Genomic DNA, 15017 nt, shown 5'->3' with positions numbered 1-15017 from the left:
ATGGCTGCCTGAACGAACTCCTTATACTTTCCATAACGAAATCCAGAAAGCACACAAATATTTTTAAGTTGACTGCTTGAAGTTGCTGCCATTAGAACAATTCTAAAAAGAAACAATTTGTGAGTGCTTGAAAAGAAGTTCCTATTTAAGGATCTTGGCGACGGACATAATGATATACATCTGTAAATGGGGTGGTGTGTTTGTCAAATGACGCGTGAAGTTTTTAGCTTAATAATTCAAAGGCAAACAGTGAAAAGAAAAAACAAACAGTGATTAGATAAAATAAAGAAGAAAAACACACAATAATAATAATAATGCAAAAGATAAAGGAACGGTAAAATAAAAGGATATTTATTGGTAGTTGTGATTGTGGCTCACATCTTCCTCTGATTTTACGTCCAATAACAGCTTGAACACTTTTATGGGTCGAGGATAGGCTTTCTATCCAGTTTTCTTATAAACTGGCAAACAGGATCTTTTAGAGTCAAATTCCCAAGACTAAACTGTGCACTTTCGTTTTGGAACAGCTTCCACAAATTTTGAATTTCACGTTGAACATATCCGCTCGGATGTGTCTCAAGAGATCGTAAGATATCATCCAACGATTCTTTACTCATGCCATCCATAACGAATTTGATTTTATCTTCACGATTTACAGAAACCATTCCTAAAGCTTTACAACGTGGATTTTTGCAAGCAAGTCTTACACAGTGAGAACATTCAGAGCCAAGTCGCTTAGCTCTTCTTTTCTTAGCAAATGTACCTTTACCAAAGCCAGGCATGTAGGAAATGAATGGATCAGAAAACTCACCTGACAATCAGACCTTTGCTTCAATTAACAAACGCAGTCGTTCACAATGAGCTTTGTAAATCTTCTTAAGAGCATTTTGAGGGAGAGAAGGAAAATGTTGATGCAAATTTTATTGTATTTCTTCCATGCTTGACATTGAGGTTTCAGTTATTGTGGGAAACTGAGAATACCGACTTAAAAAGTCACGGAGTACTGTTATCGGCCATTTATATGGGAGAGCGAATAAAAACAAAACGAATCAAATCTACAAAATCGAATCAAATCTGCAAAATCAAATCAAAAGTGAAGAAGAACAACAAAATAAAACAAAAACACACAAGGAATATAACTCACCTTCGTCCTTTTATTGAATTTAGTTCCAATTGCAGATTATAAATACCATCCTCTATTTCCTTGAGTTGTCTTTCTAGATCTTTCAAGTGAGATACTAACTCTGGTGGTTACAGATCCCAAATGGGATGTAATTTACAAAATGGAGCAATTTCCTCAAGTGAAATTTTACATGAAAAAGTGTTTTAAGATGATCGAAAATGAAATTTCTTATGAAGGTACTCATGACAAGTATAAAAATTTGGTGAGCTAAATCACAATTGTCAAACAACACAATTAAAACAATGCTATGCACTCCATTCAAGACATAGGGAAAAGGAAAAAGAAAAAAAATCAAATAATTCAAACGATAAAGTAACAGTAAATCAAATTCACAAAACGTTAAAATAAAAAGGCTTAATCAAAATTTTTGTGGGTCACTCAAATGGATTTCAGTATCTGCTTCATGTGGTTGGTATTCCAGATATGGTTTCAATCTTTGGCCATTAACTTTAAATGTGACACCATCCTTTGGATTCTCAATTTCTACGACTCCATATATATACACATTTTTTACAATAAATGGACTATTCCACTTTGACTTTAACTTCCCTGGAAATAAATGAAGACGAGAATTATAAAGCAACACTTTTTGACCAATTTCAAATATTTTCCGAAAAATTCTTTTGTCATGAAAAAATTTGGTTCTTGCATTAATAATTTTAGAATTCTCATATGCATCATTCCTTAATTCCTCAAGTTCATTTATTTACAATTTACGCACATTGCCAGCATCATCAAGATTTGAATTAAAAGCTTTAATGGCCCAAAATGATTTATGTTCAAGCTCTAATGGTAAATGGCAAGATTTTCCATAAACAAGCCGATAGGGTGACATTTCTAAAGATGTTTTAAAAGCAGTACGATATACCCAAAGTGTATCAATTAGTCGAAGAGACTAATCTTTACGGTTTGGATTAACTGTCTTTTCTAAAATTTGTTTTATCTCCCTATTTGCTAATTTAACTTGACCACTTATTTGACGGTAATAAGGGGTAGCAACCTTATGTGTAATTTCATATTTCTTTATTGATGACTCAAATGGCTTATTATAAAAATACTTACCTCCATCACTGATAATGGCTCGAGGTATTCCAAATTTGCTCAAAATATTTTCTTTAAAAAAGTGGATCACAATCTTGTGATCATTGTGCCAACAAGGAATCGCCTCGATCCATTTTGAAACATAATCAACAGCAACCAAAATGTATACAAATCCAAATGATGATGGAAAAGGGCCCATAAAATCAATTTCCCAACAATTAAAGATTTCAATGACAAGGATGGGGTTTAAAGGCATCATGTTTCGCTTTGAAATGACCCTACCATTTGACAATTCTTACACATTTTACAGAATGCATGTGAATCTTTAAATAATGTAGGCCAATAAAATCTACACTGCAATATTTTTGCAGCTGTCTTTTTTGAAGAAAATGGCCACCTCATGCTTTAGAATGACAAAATTGAATGACCCTACTTACCTCATCGTCTGGTATGCATCTTCGAAAAATTTGATCGGAGTAGTACTTGAACATGTATGGTTCATCCTAGTAAAAGCTTTTCACTTCTGTTAAGAATTTCTTTTTGTCTTGGGAACTCCAGCCACATGGCATTTCACCTGTTGCAAGATAATTAACAATATTAGCATACCAAGGCATTTTGTTTATAGAAAACAAAAATTCATCAGGGAAAGAATCATTGATGGGTATTGTTTCAATTGAAGACTCATTTGTAAATCTTGAAAGATGATCTGCAACAACATTTTCAGCACCTTTTTTGTCCTTGATTGTCAAATTAAATTCTTGAAGTAGCAAAATCTATCATATCAACCTTGGTTTGGCATCCTATTTTGACATTAAATATCTCACAGTAGCATGATCAGAATAAACAACAGTAGATGAACCAATTAAATACGAATGAAATTTATCCAATGCAAATATTACAACAAGTAGTTCTTTCTCAGTTGTAGTGTAATTCATTTAAGCACTATTCAAAGTTCTACTTGCATAATAGATGACAAAGGGCTTACCTTCCTTTCTTTGACCCAGAACAGCGCCAATGACATAATCACTAGCATTACACATTAGCTCAAAAGGTAAAGACCAATCAGGGGGTTGTATTATTGGGGCTGATGTCAAAAGACTAATTATCTTTTCAAAAGCTTGTTGACAATCTGTAGTCCATTCAAATTGTGTGTCTTTTATTAGGAGGTTACAAATTGGTCTAGATAAGGCACTAAAATCTTTTATAGACCTCCTATAAAATCCTGCACGTCCTAAAAAAGAACGAACTTCTCTAATTGTCTTTGGTGATGGTAATTTTGAAATGACTTCAACTTTGACTTTATCAACTTCGATTCTTTTTTAAGACACAATATGGCGTAAGACAATTCCAGAAGTGGTCATGAAATGACATTTTTCCCAATTTAAAACTAGTCCTTTTTCTTTGCACCTTTTCAAAACATTTTCTAGATTATCAAGACATGTATCAAAAGAATTACCAAATACAATTAAATCATCCATAAAAACCTCTAGACAATTTTCAACCATATCACTAAAAATGCTTAGCATGCACCTTTGAAATGTTACAAGAGCATTACAAAGTCCAAAGGGCATTCTCCTAAATGCAAATGTTCCAAATGGGCATGTGAATATGGTCTTTTCCTGGTCTTCTAAGGCTATAGGGATTTGATAATAGCCAGAGTAGCCATCAAGAAAGCAGTAGTATAGATGTCCAGCTACTCTTTCGAGAATTTGGTCTAGAAATATAAGGGAAAAATGATTTTTTCTATTGGCATCATTTAATTTTCTGTAATCAATGCACATGCACCAACTAGATGGAATTCGTGTTGGGATTGGTTCACCTTTTTCATTTTTTACAACAATTATTCTAGATTTTTTTGGTATTACTTGTGTTGGACTTACCCATTTACTATCAGAGATAGGGTAGATAATTCCTACATCTAGTAGTTTAAGGACCTCATTCTTTACCACTTCTTTTATATGAGGATTTAGTCTTCTTTGTGGTTGACGAGTTGTTTTGGCATTTTCCTCTAAGTGTATTCGGTGTGTGCAAATTAAAGGATTAATGCCTTTTATGTCTTTTAAGGTCCGACCAAATGCAATTTTATGTCTTTTTAGTACAGATAACAACTCACCTTCTTGATCATGTGTGAGCTGAGAAGAAATTACCACCGGATATGTCTGTTGCTCTCTAAGATAGGCATACTTCAATTTTTGTGGTAAGGGCTTTAATTCGAGCTCTAGTGCTTCCTCTTCGTTTGCTTCTTCAGGTTGTACCGTATCTTCTAAGTTCGATTGGTCATCGTCACCTATAGGTACCTGCATAGAATCAAGTGTAAGGCATATGTTAGCAGTATCAAAATCTAATTCCTTACTTGATTTAACAGAACCAGCAAAATAAATTTCTGCAGAGTTTGTAAAATTCTCATCCTGAATGTGTTCCTCAATGATTGGCTCGATGAGATCAATTTTCTCATTCTCATTATCATCATCTTCTTAGTGGTGAGGTTGTTTACACATGTTGAACACATTGAGTTCTAGTGTCATGTTGCCGAATGATAAGTTCATTAATCTATTCCTGCAATTTATCAAAGCATTAGCAGTAGCTAAAAATGATCGACCCAATATAACAGGAATTTGTTGGCATTCATTAGCAATTGGTTCCGTTTCCAAAATAATAAAATCCACAGGATATATGAATTTATCGACCTAGACTAATACATCTTCAATTATTCCTTTTGGAACTTTAATCGATCTATCAGCAAGTAAAAGAGTAGTAGAAGTTGATTTTAACTCACCGAGATTGAATTGTTGGTACACTGAGTAAGGAAGCAAATTAACACTGGCACCAAGATCAAGTAAAGCATGTCCAATTTTATGATCCCTAATAGTGCAAGAAATAGTTGGACAACTAGGATCCTTGTATTTCAAAGCACTATTGGTTGAGAGAATAGAACTTACCTGTTCTGCTAGAAAAGCTCTCTTTTGCACCTTATGTTTCCTTTTCATCGTGCACAGATCTTTCAGAAATTTAGCATAAAAAGGTACCTATTTAATGACATCCAGTAGAAGAATGTTAGCTTTTACTTGTTTAAAAACTTCATAAATTTCTGGACTGTGGTTTGATTTCTTTGGCTTGATTAGTGCTTGAGGAAATGAGGGTACAAGAGGAGAGTTGGTTATTTCTTCATGGGTTAAAGGTTCGATAAACTCTTCCTTATTTTCTAAAATTGAATCTTTACTAGTTTCACGAGGGTCCACAATATGTTTTTCAACCACTTTACCACCACGAAGGATTATAACCGATTTGACTTGACTCATATTTTGGTTTCCTGAATTTCCCATCTGAGTATGTTGTTGACTCTTGGGGTTTGGTTTAGGTTGAGCAGGAAACTTTCCTTTTTCATGTATGGTTAGAGCAGATGTAAATTTGGAGATAGTTTTTGTCAAATTGGTTAAGGTTTGCATCGTTTGGTTATTGATCGACTCTTTTTTTTTTTTAATAAACGAATGCAATGTGTCTTCCAGAGTTTTTCTTGGTGGTGGGACATATGGTGGGTAACTTTGGGAGTTTTGGAAATTTTGACATGGAGGGACTGGTTGTGAAGGTTGTGCATGATTGTCATTTCTCCAACTGAAATTTGGGTGGTTTCTCCAACCAGAGTTGTAAGTTTGGGAGTATGGATTTGGATTTGGCCTTTTGAAATTGTCAACGACATTTACTTGTTCATACAAACTTTCTCTCAGAGCTGGTAAAGTTGGACAGTCCTACGTAGAATGGTCAGTAGAATCGCAAACATAACATGAAATATTTTGAATAGACTTTACATGATCATTCTTTTTCGACTCTAATGCTTCGACTTTTCTAGCTAATGATGCAAATTTGGCTTGAAAATCATGGTCTTCTCTAAGGTTATGCATGCCTCCACCAGATGGAGATGACTGGGGTTTACATGATGACTCATAAGAACCAAATGTATCCCAGTGTTGTGCATTTTCTGCTATATAGTCAAGATAGTCTAATGCATTTTCAGGACTTTTATCCCTTAACTCACCATTACACATCATTTCAACGACTTGTCTACCTTGGGATGTTAATCCATCGTAGAAATAAGACACTAATCTCTATGCTTCAAAATCGTGATGTGGGCAAATGTTATGTAGTTCTTTAAACCTATCCCAATATTGGTAGAGGGTTTCTCCTGATTTTTTAGTGAAAGTGGTGATTTGTCTTTTGAAAGAATTTGTTCTATGGGGTGGGAAGAATTTTTTCAAAAATTGTGCTTGCATTTCATCCCAAGTTCTGATGGATTCTAACCTAAGATTTTGTAGCCAAATTTTAGCTTTATCCTTAAATGAGAAAGGAAAAAACTTAAGCCTGATTATATTTATGCTACAATTTTGATCAGTACATGTGTTACAGACTTCCTCAAATTCCCTTAAATGCAAATATGGATTTTCATACTCAAAACCATGAAAAGTAGGAAGAATTTGAATGATACCAGGTTTGAAATTAAAATGTGATGCATCAGAAAGGAAAACTATGCATGATGGTGACCCTGTACTAGTAGGATGCATGAAGTCTCTAAGGGTCCTAGGTTGTTCATGAACATTTTGCAAGGCTTGGTCATTTTCGTGCTCCAAACAATTTTCAGCTCCTATGTCAGCCATATTTAAGGGTGGTGAAGGTGATTTTTTAATTAATCTACCACTATTTGTACAAGACCAACGACGCATGCAATGCTAATGATGTGTGCTAAACTAATGATGGAAAAACGCTAAATGAAAATTGTAGAAATAAAAATAAACTGGAAATTAAATAAGTAAAAAAATACGAAATAAAAATAAACAAACTGAAAATAAATAAATAAATTAAGTGGTGAAACCAGCCATTAAAAGAAACAGTTTAGGCGGTATTTTAAAACCAGACATATAATAAAACATAAAATTAAATAAATTAATGCACAAAAATAAATAAACTGAAATTAAAATGCTAGGCGGTAGAACCGACCATATAAATAAAAATACATAAATTAACAAAATTTAAATAACAGTTAGGCAGTAGAACCGACCATTTAAAATAAATGCGGAAAGCAAATTGAAGAAATTTAAATAAATAAATTTGATTTGGGGACTGATTTGCAAGGGTTTTTGGATTAAGATGAAGTTTCTCACAAATGTTATGGATAATGTTAAGGTTTGAAAAGAAGAGGGGTGCTAACTGAAGTTTTACAAAAAGAGAATAAAATAGAATCACGGAAAGATGGTAACGACAAAACAAAAAAAAATTAAAATAAAGTAAAGACAAACTAATACAAAATTTAGAAAACTCCCCAGCAACGGCGCCAAAAACTTGACGTGGCTCAAAAGTATATTACTCTCAAGTATAAGAGTGTCTAGTTATAATATAACCCGGTGAGACCGGAGTCGAACCACGGGGAGTTTTAAATCTAGTAAAACTAAGAAAATTAATTGTGGGGAAAAAAAATTATTTGAAATCAATTTAAAAATAAGCTAAGGTTTAGGATCCACTCTCTGTATTCAAACTATAATTTTAATACTCTCTCATTTATATTTTGACTCACTTTTACTAATTAATTATTACATCATTTAATTCTATATGTGTGGATAAATATAGAATAAAGTACCTAATGTGCCACACTTTATTAATGTGTCGACATTATGTCAAAATACCATAAATACCAGTGAGATTTATAAATTAACATGATATAAAAATAATTAGAAAAGAATTAAATAACTTAAAAACTCATTTGAGAAAATAATAATAATTAATAATTTGAAACATTGAGCTTCACCATACACCTCAGCTTAATAAAATTAGCTACTCATATTGAAAGAAAACACAACACTCTTTTTATTTGATAAACTTTTTGAAATATATTACAAAGAAAATTGATACAAAAGGAAACAAGAAAAGAAAAGAAACAAAGATATAAATTCTTCAGTCTCGGTTTCAGCTCTCAAAATAGCTCTCCCTCTTCTGGCCTGCATCCCCTTGCCTTTTATAGGCAAGGGAATCGTCTTCTTTTATTTTATTTTATTAATATTAATATTTTATTTTATTTTTATATTATATATATCTATATATTGAATTGTGTGATGGTTAGGAGGCGTGATGGCCTCCTGACCAACACCAACATGTTTTTGTTCTTTTTATTATTTTATTTTATTTTATTTATTATTTATTATTTATTATTATATCTCTTCAATTTTATTCTAGTAGTTCTTCTTTGTTCCCGCTTTCAATTCAAATTCTATTTTTATTCCTGAAAAATATTTACAAGATAAAAATTAACAAATTACGAATTAGTTTAACATAAAATATATTTGGGGAGTATTAAAATAATTTAGAAATAATGAATGCATTAATCGACACAATAAGTGAAAAACTAATAATTTTATCCTTATTAAATGTACACTTTTTAGTGTCAATTAGTACTTCTTACTGCGGCTACTGTTACCATCATTATTTGGACGCTCCAACACAAAGGTCCAAGGGTCTGGCTCCGGTATATAAGCTTGTAACATATCAAGTAGCTCATTAGCAGTGTGAGGACAAATAAAAAGCTTTTTCGCTGTGGAAGGAATGAAATAATTTTTTATTGCATGGTTAAGAAATGCGATGAAGCCATCATAAAAGTTATTGACATTTAACAAACCGAATAGTTTCTGGTAAATGTGCAGATGGGCCCAAGATGCTAGTGTGATAAGTGCCTCCAGTGTTGCAAGATTTCCTGAAAGGAAAATAAAAGCATCAGCATGATTAAGTATTTCAGTTATTCTTTCTTGCATACCTGAGCCGACTAACTCTTCTCCAGTCGGTGAGTCAGATAAACTACCCAAAGAGTTTAGAGCTCTTGGGATGATGCCTAACACTTAACTTCCTCTAACAAAAGCAACTTTTGAGACCAATTTTGATAACCCTCGGTTACCCCCTCCATACACCAAGTGTAATTTTCTTTCTGCTATACTTCGACCAAATCTATGACTGCCTCAATGAACTCTTTATGTTTGCCATAGTTAAATCCAGAAAGCACACAAATGTTCTGGAATTGTCTATGGGGAGTAGCTGCCATTGGGATACTGTTGTGAAAATTTTAATATACTCGCAAGCGCACGAATCTAGAAATAGAATAATGGTAACGAGGTCGATCCCACAGGGATTGTTATAAATTTAAAAGTCTAATTTAAATCTAAAATTAATATTAATTCTAACCTAGTTGACCAAATTGAGTTTCTAAGAAAATTAAACCAATTAAACTAAGGAAGCAATTAAAATAAAGGAGAATTCAATAAGATAAGAATTACCAAGTCTTTAGAATCCACCACTATTCAACTAATAATTATCTAATTATTAATTAATCCTCAATTTTACAGTGACAACTCGAAATCAATTTATGTCATCTCATGGATATAACAATTAAGCCCAAATAAAATTAATCTTGTGTAGGTTCTTTTTCTGCTTAATAATATGACATCTAAGAATCTCATGTAAACATATTGAATAACAAAGAGTCAAAGTTTCTTAAGCACTCCATGTAAACAATTTAATGAAAGACATAGAATCAAAGATAATCATGTATAAACTTTATAAATCTAAGCATAGATTTAATCGAATATTAATCCTAACAATCAATAATGCATGACAAAATTGATGAAAAGATTTTATTAACATCCAATTAATCATGTGAAATAAAAATCATAATCATCAAAGAATATATATAGGGAATTAATTAAATAAAAAGATAATTATTTCATTGAATAAGGTTTCATCCTTAACCTCAGTATAAGAAAATTAGTTAGACATACTTGAATTGGGAGCAACAAAATAAATAAAATCAGCCATGGAAAGCCGAAGTGCTGCTGCCGCTACCTCTATTCTCTCTGTCTCGCGTCCTCCCTTTTGTTTCCGTCCTCTGGCGGCTACATCATTCAAAAGCCAAAACTCTCTTTTTATAATGCTTAGCCACCGAATCCTCTTTGTCTACTAATTAAAATCCTTTTCCAATTATCAAACAAAGCTTCCATAATAACGCCACCATAAGCCATTAATTCCACTTTTGAAAGTCAAGTGTGGGCCCCATTTAAATTTATTTCCACTTTTGCAATGCCATGCACGTGCAACTCAATTGGAGAATTGAGATTCAATGCAAATTGCTCTTGGCTCTTAACTCTGTCACGGCTTCAATTAATATTCTCCCAAATTGTTATTCTTTTTGCACTTTTTATTTCCAATCTCCAATTAATTCCCTATGCAATAAAATAATTCAATTAATTAAAAATAACAAATAAAAATAACTAGTAATTAGATAATAAATGGTAAAATATGTATATAAATTATGCTCATCAAATACTTCTCAAAAATAATTTGTGAGTGCTTGACAAAAAATCATATTTAAGAATCTTAGTGACAGTGGGTCACAGCTGTGTATGAGGTAGCATGTCAGTGTCAAATAACACGTAAAGCACATGGCTCGCGAGTCAAAAAGGAAATAGTAAAAAGGAAAAAGTAAACAGTGATAGAATAAAATTATTAAAGACAATAATGCAAATGATAAAACAATAGTGAAATAAAACAATAGTAAAGTAAAAGGATATTTACATGTAGTTACGACTGTGGCTCACATCTTCCTCTGGTTTTACGTCCAGAAACAACTTGAACACCCTCTATGGGTCGAGGATAGGCTTCCCATCCAGTTTTCTTATAAACTGGTAAACAGGGTCGTTTATAGTCAGATTCCCGAGACTATATCGTGCATGCTCTTTCTAGAATAATGGCCATAACTAGAGAATCGCTCCTTGCACATATCCACTAGGATGCGTTTCAAGAGACAAAAGGATATCATCCAATGACTCTTTATTCAAGCCATCCCTAATGAATTGAATCTTATCTTCCCTGTTATCAGACACCATTTCTAAAGAATATGAGTTTTTATTGCATTTCATTCTGGCACATTTATGACAAGCAACAGAAATTCTTCAAGCTCTTTGTTTTCTTACATAATTACTTTTACCACAACCAGGCATGTATGCTATAAATTTTGGAGGTAACTCACCTGCCAATCGTACTTTGGCCTCGATTAACCAACGGATATCAGCAGGTATGTTATTCCTCATGAGCAATCACATGCGTTCGGACCGAACTTTATAGATTGTAAGGAGGGCATTCTGAGAAAGTGAAGGGAATCGATTGTGAAGCTTTGCTAGAATCTCGTTTATGTCCATACATTCGCCTCAGAATATCAGTTATTATGGGAAACTGAAGTAACCGACTTGATTGTCACGGAGTACTGTTATCCGCCACTTCACTGGGGTGACAAACTAAAGCACACAAACAAAGAAAAACAAACTAAAACACATAAAGAAAATTATAATGGTCCTCTTATTGAATTTACCTCAAGCTCCAACTGGATGTTGTAGACACTTCTCTCAATGTCTCTGAGTTGGCTTTCTAAATCCTCAACATAGGATACTAACTCTGGTGGTTGCAGAGCCCAAATACGATGTGTTTTATAAAATCGAATATGCCTTTTGAGATGAGATTTTACACGTTAAAGTGGTTTAAGAATGTCCAGGAGGAACTGTTTAGCTATGGCACTTATGATTAACAATGATAAGAGAAAATTTAATGGTTAAACAAACACACTTATGCAAAAATAATTTCAATTAGCAAAAGAATAATAAAAAGAAAGAAAAAAAATCAAATCACCAAAAAGAAAGAAAAAACTCAATTCAAATTTGGTGGGTCACTCAAACTTATTTCGGTGTCTTCTTCATGTGGTTGGTACTCTAGATATGACTTTAATCTTTGACCATTACCTTTAAACATGACACTGTTCTTTGGGTCCTTAATTTCAATTGCCCCATGTGGAAAAACAGTATGAACAATAAAGGGGCCAGACCATCGAGAGCGTAACTTACCTGGGAATAGATACAAGCGAGAATTGAATAAAAGCACTTTCTGACCTGGAGTGAAAGATTTTCTCATAATTTGCTTGTCATGAAAGACTTTTATTCGCTGCTTGTAAATCTTGACATTTTCATATGCATCATTGCGAATTTCTTCAAGTTCTGCCAGTTGTAATATTCTTTCTGAGCTAGTTTGATGCATGTCAAAGTTGAATTTCTTGATGACCCAGTACGCACGACACTCGAGTTCCACAAGTAGGTGGCAAGCTTTTCCATACACTAGCCTGTAGGGTGACATCCCAATCGGGGTCTTGAAAGCCGTTCTATATGCCCATAATGCATCATCAAGTCTTAATGACCAATCTTTTATGTCTGGCCTCACCGTCTTTTCTAATGTGCTTTATTTCTCGATTGGAGATCTCAATTTGGCCACTAGTTTGCGGATGATATGGGGTCGCCACTTTGTGAGTGATTGAATACTTTGTCAAAAGAGCTTTAAATGCTTTGTTACAAAAGTGGACACCACCATCACTGATTATTGCTCGAGTGAATCCAAAGCGTGAAACAATGTTGCTTTTCAAAAATCCTATCACCACCTTGTGATCATTGGTTCTACATGGAATTGCTTCTACCCATTTCGATACGTAGTCAACAGCAACCAATATGTATTGATGGCAAAAAAAATGGGGAAATGGTCCCATGAAGTCGATACCCCACACATAAAAAATCTCAACCACTAAAATTGGATTTAGTGGCATCATATTCCTTCGTGTAATGCTCCCCATTCGTTGACACCTATCACACGAAGAACAGAAAGTATAAGCGTCTCGAAATATAGTTGGCCAATAGAAACCAGATTGTAAAACTTTAGTAGCTGTTTTCTTAGCACTGAAATGGCCTCCGCAAGCTTGTTTATGGCATAATGAAAGGATATTATGAATTTCACTTTCTGGGACACATCATCTAACAATTTGATCTGCACAATACTTGAACAAATATGGGTCATCCTAAAAGAAATTCTTTATTTCTGTAAAAAATTTGGCCTTGTCTTGCTTGGTCCAATGCTCTAGAAGTTTACCTATAACAAGATAATTCACGATGTCAACATACCATGGTAATACTTCCACACTCATTAATTGTTCATCTGGAAATGACTCATTCAATGTTAATGGTTCTGTAATTGTGTCAAAATAGAGATAAGAGAGATGGTCAGCCACAACATTCTCTATGCCTTTCTTATCTTTAAATTCTAAGTTGAATTCCTGCAAAAGTAACACCCAACGAATTAGTCTAGCTTTTTCATCTTTCTTTATGAGAAGATATTTAAGAGCAGTATGATCTGTGAATACAATTATTTTACAACCAATGAGATAAGATCGAAATTTTTCCAATGCAAATATCACTGCTAGCATTTCTTTTTTAGTAGTTGAATAATTCAATTGTGCATCATTCAATGTCATACTAGCATAGTAAATAACATAAGGAATTCGATCAATTCTTTGTCTTAATACTGCTCATACTGCATAATCTGATGCATCACACATGAGCTTGAATGGTAAGCTCCAGTTTTGGGGCTAAATGATGGGTGATGATGTCAACAACTACTTTAATTTTTCAAATGCCACAAGACATGAATCATCAAAGATAAAAATGTACATTCTTAGCAAGTAGATTGCATAAGGGTCTAGAAACTTTGCTAAAATCTTTAATGAAACGTCTATAAAAACTAGCATGCCCAAGGAAAGATCTTACTTCTCTACCTGGATAAGCACGTCCTCCACAATACCACGAGGTATTTTTGTGGACCGATTTGCAAACTATAACACCACTGGAGTTGGGTGTAATTCGCCCAGTCCAAGTTTCACAAATACTGAATAAGGCAACAGATTTACACTAGCTCCTAAATTCAATAAAGCATTCTCAATTGTGTGGTTTCTTATACTACATGAGATGGTAGGGGAGCCTAGGTGTTTGCATTTTAGAGGAATTTTGTGTTGGAGTATAGAACTAATGTGTTCTATTAAAAATGCCTTCTTTTGAGCGTGAATATTTCTCTTTTTAGTACAAAGGTCTTTAAGAAACTTGGCATAAGATGAAACTTATTTTATAACATCAAGTAAAAAGATGTTAACACTTACCTGTTCGAAGATTTCAAGAATCTCACCTGTGGATTTTTCCTTCTTTCCTTTAGCTAACCTCTGAGGAAATGGAGCTTTGGGAACATATTCTGGTGGGTTGGTTTTTTCTTTCTCTTCCGATGGTGAGTCCTCAACATTCACATGTACAATTTGATTTTCTTTTGTCACCGGCATCTCCACTTTGTTGTCGACTTCTTTTCCTTTTCGCAAGGTCATGACTACTTTGACCTCTCCATGCTGCTGTAGTGAACTGGTACTTATTTTATATACTCCTTTAGAATTAGGCACTGGTTGACTTGGAAACTTGCCTTTCTCAACAGTCATTGCCAAGGTATGAACTGAAGAAGTAAGTTGTCCCACCATTTTCTCGAGGCTTGAAATTGATTAGGCTTGTGAATTGAAGCCTGCTCTCATCTCATTTCGTAGTTCATCAATGGTGCGGTTCTGTTACTCAATCGTGGAGTGAGTAACATTCCTGAAATTCTGGAATGCATCCTCCCATGGTTTGGGTTGAGAGTAGTTCTGGTTCTGATTGTATGGTCTAAATGGTGGCTGAGAGGCTTGAGGAATTGGTTGCATTGGTGGAGCTGGAGCTGCTGGTCCATTCTGTTGGAATCCTTGAGACCATGAAAAATTGGGGTGGTCTCTCCATCCAGGGTTATATGTGTTGGAGTATGGATTGTAATTTGATGGTTTTCTCATTACACCTATGGCATTGGCTTGATCTGAGTATGAGTCATGGTCATG

At 33.9% G+C, this 15017-nt stretch overlaps 1 pseudogene; it reads right to left on the bottom strand.

Moving 5' to 3' along the window:
* Positions 1-2078: 2078 nt before the first annotated feature.
* On the bottom strand, positions 2079-9241 carry LOC127903076 (uncharacterized; annotated as a pseudogene).
* Positions 9242-15017: the final 5776 nt, after the last annotated feature.

This window comes from Citrus sinensis, chromosome 6, assembly GCF_022201045.2.
Source record: "Citrus sinensis cultivar Valencia sweet orange chromosome 6, DVS_A1.0, whole genome shotgun sequence".
NCBI classification, from domain to species: Eukaryota; Viridiplantae; Streptophyta; class Magnoliopsida; order Sapindales; family Rutaceae; genus Citrus; species Citrus sinensis.
This window is presented reverse-complemented; position numbering and strand designations above follow the sequence as displayed.